The following is a 9463-nucleotide window of genomic DNA, read 5'->3' on the forward strand; positions in this document are numbered from 1 at the left end:
AATTATTAGGTATAGAATTCAAACATAGCAGTTTAGTTTGTATACAGAGACATCAAAATATGAGCAAGGAATAGGAGACTTAAAAAAAAACGATCAAGAAGATTTGAAAAGTAAATAGAAGTTCGACAATAAAATATAGTTATGAATATAGTAATTACAAATGGGTCACTGTGACCTCTGTCAGAGCACAGTGATTTGAGGGATGGGAGCAGAATGAAGTTAATAGTCAGTTGAAGCATTAATAACAGTAAATAAACTATACTTATATTTTTTGTGCTTTTCCTGTATGTGTGTGATATTTTACAATTTTACAATATTAAATAGAAGTTAATAAGTGATGAAAAAATAAGAAAGGTAAGCACAGACTATTTCTAGTACCTTTCAGTGGTGACAAAACTGATGGTGATGAGGAAAGACAGGGAATCCCTTCCTCCTTCAGTGGATAACAATCCTACTTCCATATAACAATCCTACTTCCTTCTCTTTAACTAAAGGAAAATGGGAGATGGCATAAAAAGGGAGGGTGGGAAGATGAGGGAGAGGGGGAAAGAAGATTAGGAATAAGAAGAAAAGGCAAAGTAAAAGGGGAAAGAGGGAGGGGAAAACCCATATAACTACATCGAGGGATCCCCTGGTTCCTCTGCTGGATTTTGTGGCAATGGAGAAAAATACGAAGGTGGGAGAGAAATGGGGGCCATGTGAAGCACATTCTAGGTCGATCAGCTTGAAAATGAACATTATATTAAGATTTAACTTTTTGACTGTCATTAATTACAATTAAAAACTTAGTGCTAACCTAATCCTCTCTAATTTCATTTTCAACCAGAAGAACTGGATTTGAATCTAACCAAAACCTACAAACTCCATTCTGCAAACCTTGAAACATCACTGCTTCTTAAAAACAAAAAGTGTAAAGTAGGACATTCAGTTGTCAGCTTGAATTTCCCTTTTTTTTATAAACATGGTTAAATCCTCTCAGAGAACCAGGCCTAGGGCAAGGGGAAGGGCATGAAGCCCACCCACTATTGGATTTCATAGATCTACAGAAATGTAATTCATCTTCTTGATTTTGTAGTACTAAGGATTAAACATCTATCCAACTCCTTTGAATGAAGTTAAAAGTCAGGTAATATTAAAAAAGCACAATATGATTTTCAGACAAATAGAACAGTATGTCCATTTTAGTTCTTTTCAAAATGGCAAGTCAAAGCAAATTTTATTTCAAATACAAAATAATAGCATAATTATATAATTAGAAACATTTCTCAATTCTAGTCACTGTTCTCTCATCTTATTTTACAAAGTACTTTAGAATGACCATTACATTTTCTCCACATGATGCTTCTATTTGAAAAGTAACCTGACATTGGGATGTTGTATTCATTATGACTCATTATAATGCAAATGTTATAATCCAACCTATACTGGTTTAAAGGAGGAATGTCAAAGTTCATTGAGCACTGGACTCCACAGTTCAGAGGGAAACCTGGAGTTAGGTGTGGCTTGATTGAGGACCTAGCTATGTTTTTAGGATCCATCTCTGGTGTCAGCCAGGCTGGCTCCTCCCATCACATAAGGGTATTGTTGAGCTCTAAGCCCCATTTTCTACTCATACCATCAAATCCACCTCCAGCAAATGTCTCCTCATTCCTTCGTGGCTCTGATAACTAATGTATGCCGTTAGGCTGGAGCTATAGACAGTGGGATGGGTCTGACTGCCTGGCTTAACTGAATCAGGGCCCAAAGCTGTTAGGGTTAGAGCAGGGAATTGTCCCTTCTAAGCAGCATTGCTGAGAATGAGAGAGGGGTGGTGTCCAAATAAAACTGGAATTAAAGTATATAAGCAGATTTTACTTATTTGTGGATTTTGATCAAGACACTATGGCCAATTTCTCCCTTCCCTTTGCCACTCTCTTGTTACGTATTTATTTAACAATTATTGAGTATCTTCTATATCTCAGGCACTGTTTTACGAGTTGGAAATATAAGATTAATGCTTTATTATATCACCCAAAATGGAAACCCAATCATATACTTGCAATACAATATTGTTTTGATAAATTATAGAGTGGAACATATATATGTAAATCAATATAAAATTATGATTATTTCTGGTGTGGCAAGGATAATACTCTGGCTTCCAGGAGGAGGAACTTTTCTGAAAGAAAAGTTTCTCTGGAACTAGAATTGTGTTCAAGGTTTTCCCCATCACTGTCCTTTACCCTAATGGAAATTGCTCAAACTGTTAGTTGATAGAAAGAGGATATGCAGCATCTAAACAGGGTTTTCCTAAAATGTGGAACAAGTTTGTAATTTAAAGAAAAAAGAATTCTATCCCTTCTATTATTTATTATTCAAGCTTAACCATTAAAATAAAAATTAACACATGTGAAACCATCCTATATTAATACAAATGAGAAGGCAAATATATAGTTCTTTTGGTTAATCTATTTCCCCACCCTGGGATATTTGAGGTCACAAAACCAGGGCCTGGGAGAACCAGATTTTAATGAAATTCCTACAAAAAGATGTCTAGAAGGCTTGTTGCTTCAGATGTAGCAAAACAATATCTGATTGGCAAGTGGCCACTTTGAGTTTTCTCCCACTTAGCCAGAATCCTAAAATTAATTTTCACAATGTTCTGTCCCCGTGTAATCCTTATGCTGTAGAGAGGTGGAACTGTGAGGTGGGCTGACTGGATTCTGACTGCCTGGGTTGGAATTCTTGCTCTGCCTTATCCTAACTGTGTGATTTTTTCTCTCTGTTTCTCTTTCCTCATCTATAAGATGAAGATAATAACAGGACCTACCTCAGAGGATGGGTATGAGGATTACATGGATTAATATATGTAAAGTGCTTAGCATGCTTGGAACATAGTAAAGGGTATGTGTTTGGTTAAATACACACTAAACACACACACCCCATGTGCACACACACCACACAAGCACACACAGAGTAATTTCACACATGTTGGATAGTCAAACTGGAATTATGATTTTATAATTCCCTTATATAACTATAAAGGAGTATTTTATTATTCGATTTGGCTTATTCACTGAAGACTATTAAAACTTGAAGGATTAGATTGGATATCTTGCATACACATGAACTTTCTAACTCTTCCATTGAAGATGGCTATCACAAGTACTTGTATTTAATACGTGTTTTATAGTGTCATAGTTGTATGTGTTCCACAACAAGTCTGCAATGGGTATAAAAATTCACAAGTATCATGAAAATAAAGGGGGAAAAAGGTCTCATTTCTAGTTATAGCTTCTTGGTGGTGTTCATTTTTCATTTCTTTCTTTCTTTCTTTCTTTCTTTCTTTCAAGAGAAAGAGGGGGGAGGGGCAGAGAGAGAAGAAGAGAGAGAATCTTAAGCAGGCTCCACACCCAGCATGGACTCCAATACGGGGCTCAATCTCATGACCTTGAGATCATGATTGTGAGATCATGACCTGAGTTGAAATCAAGAGTTGGTTGCTTAACCGACTGAGACACCCGGGTGTCCCAGTTTTGCATTTCTGAACATATATTGGCAATGGGAATATAAAGACCAAAAGGAAGCTTTTCCACTTAGTGTCAAAGAAAAGCCACAGCATACTTAAGGAATTCAGGAATGAATGCAGGAAAACTATCTGGGACACTTATTCTTCATCATTTGTGAAATATGTGGTATTTCTTAACCAGGGAAGTACTGTGCTTCTAAAAGGCATTCAAGAATGTGCAGATACCTTATACTTACATAATATTATTTGTCATCTCTCAATAAATCTGTGGGGGGGGTGGGAAGGAATGTGCAGGTGCTACCAGCATTTAATAGGCTTGGAATAGGAATGCTAAATGTCTTGTAAAGAGGGGGAGAGTCCTGCAAAATGAAAAACCGAGATGCTCAAAATGCCAATGGCACCTGGTCTTCCTGCACTGATGATCACAAAGAATGCTGTAAGACAAACAACTGGCTTGGAACATGGGAGACCTGTGCTGTGGACCTGCTTGACTCCCCAACTAGCTCTCTGACCTTGAGGGAGTCCTGGAATCGCTCTGGATTTCAGTTTCCTCACTTATAAACATAATGGAAAAAGTCCCTTTCATCACTACTTGTTGAGTTAAAAATCTAAAGATGGTTACTTTGCTTTTTTAACAATAACTTTTCAGCAATATCCTCTCCAAGGACGTGATAATCTATTTGAAGCCACAACCTTGCACAAATATTGTCCTAAAAATATTCTAATAAGTCTTTAACAAAAATATTTGGTTTTAATTGGAGTAAAAAAAATTGAACAAACTTGAATTCAATTTTAACGTGAAATTATTATTTTCTAATTTAATATATCTGTACTATATTTCAATTTATTCCTATTCAATTTATTCCTAGTCCACTCTAGAAAGCTGCATCTAAAAAAATGAGAGTACATAAAAATTCACTTATGAATAATATCATCATAGTTCTCCTTCTCAGAAATAAATATCAAATAATACACATAATGAGAAAAGGCCTATCTGACCAACAGAGCTAATGATCTCCCTTACAGAGACAGTTTATCAGCAAATTCTGACCATATTTAGAGTTGGCCAATTTCAGTGTTTGTCTCTTGAACCTAATAATAACTGTAACTCACCCAAAATTGTTATATTAAATTTGCAACTTATAATATAGGGTTAACTGATGCAGAGCATATTTTTTACATTTACATGGTGAGCACCTAAAGTTTAGTTCTTTCATTTTTATTATATAATTACTTAATTTTATCATATGACTAGACTCTTATTCTATATAAAGTGAACACTATTAAATATTGATGTTAAAGGATTGACAAAGAAATCCAATCCAATATACTCTGCCTTTGCTTTGCTAAAACCCAAGGATGGAAAGTTTCTCACATAACATTTTTCCTCCTAAGGAAAGCAGTTTGTTGTCAATATCACGCAAGCCCCTGTGTGAAAATGAAGTTGATGCGTGCCACTGAGAGTAGCGGAGACCACCTTCCTTGTGAAAATATTTTAGCCATTTTGAGTCAGGAGAGGTGCTATTTAATTGTGTTCTGCACGTGGGCATTCAGTCCATTCTGACTGATTCATGGATCTGCTCTAAGCTGTGCAGCTTCATTTTGAGACCTGGGATAAAATACATAAAAGCCATTACTGGATAGCATTGGCAAACTCCAGATCCAAAATAGATTTCTAAAAACAAAAACTCCCTAAATCTCTGAGCTCCTGATGGGAACACAACAACAACAACAACAACAAAGTGAGCTTTGTGACACATGAGCTAAAATAAGTAAAATCACTTCTTCACCTTCCAAGAGCCTTTTTTATCCATGTAATTGTTTAAATATACCCTTATCGTAGGAGATAAAAAGACATGTGGGAGGATTTTTCTGTTTGTTTTGTTTAATTTGTAGGAAAATAAATTACTTTTTATTTGAAATAAAATGTCTCTTCTTTACAAATCTTTAAAACTCCAATTTCTAAATAATTGCTTATGTCTTATATCAATAGTTATTGCTAACAACTGATAATATCAGTCATATCCTTGGCTGGAAAGGCTAAATGATATTTTAAAAATATTTTCTTGGGAAACATAAAAATATATTCTAGTAGTATATTCTAGTAGAATAGTAGGGTTACTATTCTAGTGGTATGAAGCCACCTTAGCTTTTAAAGTACTTTTTATACAGAAGATATGAACACATGGCCATTCATTCATGTTGTGAACAGAATTCATTTTGAAAAGTTAAAAATTCTTTAAAACAATTTTTTTAATGTTTATGCATTTTTGAGAGAGACAGAGCACGAGTGGGGGAGGGGCAGAGAGAGAGGGAGACACTGAATCTGAAGCAGGGTCCAGGCTCTGAGCTGTCAGCACAGAGCCTGACATGGAGCTCGAACCCACAAACTGTAAGGTCATGACCTGAGTTGAAGTTGGACACTTAACTGAAGGAGCCATCCAGGTGCCCTGAAAAGTTAAAAATTCTATATTTTGATGATAGTTAATTTTTTCCATTATAAAATGATTGTGTGCTTATTATGAATTATGGATAATAGTAATGAAGGTAAAAATTAAGAAAAATATATATCACAGTCAAAGAAAATTATAGTTAGCATTTTGGTATATATACATCTAATGTTACATTAGATACATTACATGTTAATTAAATACATTAATGTTTTTAAATTAAATTATAATTCATGCTGATTAAATGAATTAACATATTTATGCAAAGTAAAACATAGGCATAGTTTAAAATCAGAGTACTGTAAGATTTATAACAGTAATCCCCTCCCTTTCCTACCCCTGAGCCTCTATCCCCAAATTCAACAATTATTTTCAATAGTTTGTGTGGATTCCAATATTGTCTCCACATCCAAAGATATCCACATCCTGATCTCCAGAACCTGGGAATATGTTACCTTACTTGGTAAAAGGGATTTTGCTGATGTGATGAAGTTAAGCCCTCTTGAGATGGGAAAATTGTCCTGGGTTATCTGGGTAGGACTGATGTGATCCCAAGGGTCCTTATAAGAAAGAGGCAGGAGGATTGGAATCAATAGTAGGAAGTATAATGATAGAAGCAGGAGGTTGGAGTGATGCAAGGAAGTCCAGTTAACAGTCCATCTGAACACCTAGCAAACAGGCAACATCCTCTGCCAGCCAAGTGAGTGAGCTGTCTTAGACTTTAGCCCTGCAAGCCAAATAATGCAGGTGGCCTCTGGAAGGTGACAAAGACAAGGAAATGGATTCTCCTTGCACAGCCTCCAGAAGAAACTAGCCCTGCTGACCTTGACTTTCACCCATTCTAATTGATCTCAGACTTCTCTACAATAGCTATAAGAAAATACATTTTGTGTTGTTTTAAGCCACTAAATTTATGATAATTTTTATAAATCCTGTTACATTTTTATAGAATCCTGTTCTTACTTTTTTCCAACGTGCAGATTACTTTTTCATTTCTCTGAAACTATGATTTTTTTTTTAATTTTTTTTAACGTTTTTATTTATTTTTGGGACAGAGAGAGACAGAGCATGAACGGGGGAGGGGCAGAGAGAGAGGGAGACACAGAATCGGAACAGGCTCCAGGCTCTGAGCCATCAGCCCAGAGCCTGACGCGGGGCTCGAACTCACGGAGCGCGAGATCGTGACCTGGCTGAAGTCAGACGCCTAACCGACTGCGCCACCCAGGCACCCCACTATGATTTTTTTTTTAATAAATTACGTTTCCTTTTATTCTTGTACATTGCTTGATTTTTGGAGATCCTCTTTTCTGGTTTTTCTCATTCTATTGTTTTATTATTTTGGATAGCTATTTATATTTTAACAGTGAAACCCTGAAAAGCTGTGAGGAAGCATTGTCTAAGTGGATAGATTTATCCCAGGATGTAGAGGGTAATTGATGGGCATATGGCTATTTCACTGAAATCTCCCTGTTTCTGTTCCTGTGCTTCATAATAAGTTACCCTAAAGTTTTGTGGCCTAACATAATTATTTCATTTTGCTTGATCCTTTGGTGGGTCAAGAATTCAAGAGGTTCAGCTGGGCAGTTCTCAGATGGGGTGTCTCATGTATTTGCAGTCAGATGTCAGCCGAGGCTGACAGACTCATCAGAGCTGGAGTCGAAGATAGCTCACTCACCCGGCTGGCAGTTGATGCTAGCTATTGACTGCCTGCTTGGATGGATAATAAACTGTATCGCCTACATGTGGCCTTTAGAATATAGCAGTCCCAGGTAGTCAAACTCCTGTCAATCCCAGAGCAAGCAGCCCAAGAGAACAAGGTAGATGCTTCTTGATCTTTTCTGACCAACCTATAGAAGTCACACAGTGTTATTCCTCTTCATTCTATAAGTTGAAGCAGTCATATGCTCACCCAGATTTAGGGGAACTGGATATAGATCCCACCATGCAATTGGAGAAGTGTGCAGATTTTGGAGATTAATTATTTATTCTGTTCCATCGATCTATTTGTCTATCTTGACACCAACACTATAGTTTTGTAGTAAATCTTGAAATCAGGTGGTGTTATTTCTCCAAATTCGTTCTTATTTTTCAAAGTTTGATTTGGCTATTTTAGGTCCTTCGTACTTTCATATGAATTTTAGAATCAGTTTGCCAACTTCTAAAAAAAGGGGGATGCTTCTGAGATTTTGATTCTGATTGCATTAAATCTATAGACCAGCTTGGGGAGGATTAACATCTTAACAATGTTGAGTCCTCTCGCCCTTGATCATGGTATATCTCTCCACTAATTTAGGTCCTCTTTAATTTCAGTCTGCAATATTTTGTTCTTTTTCAGGTCTAGGTCTTTCACATCTTCTACTAGATTTATCCTTAAGTTTTTCATATTTTTATGCTATTGTAAATAGTATTGATCTTTAATTTCAATTTCCAATTGTTCATTACTAGTATATGGAAAATACAATTGACTTTTGTATATTGATCTGTATCCTACAACCTTGCTAAACTCCTGTATTAGTGCTAGTAGCTTATTGTAAGTTCCATTGGATTTCCCACATAGACAATCATGTCATTTGTGAATAAAGACAGTTTTACTTCTTTGCTTCTAATCTGGATGCCACTTATTTCTTTCCCTTAACTGATCATACTGGCTAAAACCTCCAGTACACTGTTGAACAGAAAGGGTAAGAGCAAACATTCTTGTCTTATTATCTGTGAGTTTAGATGGAAAGAATTCTGTCTGTTACCATTAAAGTATTAGCTGTAAAGTTTTAATTTTTTTAAATGTTTATTTATTTTTGAGAGAGGGAGAGAGAGAGAGAGAGAGCGAGCAGGGGAGGGGCAGAGAGAGAAAGAGAATCTGAAGTAGGCTCCGGGCTTTGAGCTGTCAGCAGAGCCCCACACAAGGCTCAAACCCACAAACTATGAGATCAAGACCTGAGCCTAAGTTGGACATTTAACTGACTGAGCCACCCAGGTGCCCCAGATGTAGGGTTTTATACCTATGCCCTTTATCAGGTTGAGAAATTTCCCTTCTTTTCTAGTTTTTTTTTTTTTTTTTTTTAATCAGGAATGAATGTTAGGTTTTGTCAAATGGTTTTACTAAGTCTGTTGAGATTATTGTATAGTTTTTCTTTTCTAGTCTGTTTATATGGTGCTTTATATTGAAGGATTGCAAATATTAAAACAACATTGCATTCCTGAGATAAATCCCATTTGGTCATGAAATATTACCCTTTTTTATATATAGTTGTGTTTGATTTGCTAACATTTTGTTTGGAATTTTTGCATCTATGTCAAAGAGGGATGTTAGTCTGTATTTTTCTCTTGTTTTAAATGTCTTTAATGCTGATCTCATAGAATGAATTGGGAAATTGTCCCTATTTTTCAATTTTCTGTAGACTTGGTGTTATTTCTTCCTTAAACATTTGGTAGAATTCACTGGTGAAACCATTTTGGGCTGGAGTTTTCTTTGTGGAAATTTAATTTTAAAATAGATATATGACTA

This window comes from Lynx rufus, unplaced genomic scaffold, assembly GCF_022079265.1.
Source record: "Lynx rufus isolate CCGP_SWC_20201006 ecotype Redwood Valley unplaced genomic scaffold, mLynRuf1.p SCAF_3, whole genome shotgun sequence".
In the NCBI taxonomy this organism is placed as follows: Eukaryota; Metazoa; Chordata; class Mammalia; order Carnivora; family Felidae; genus Lynx; species Lynx rufus.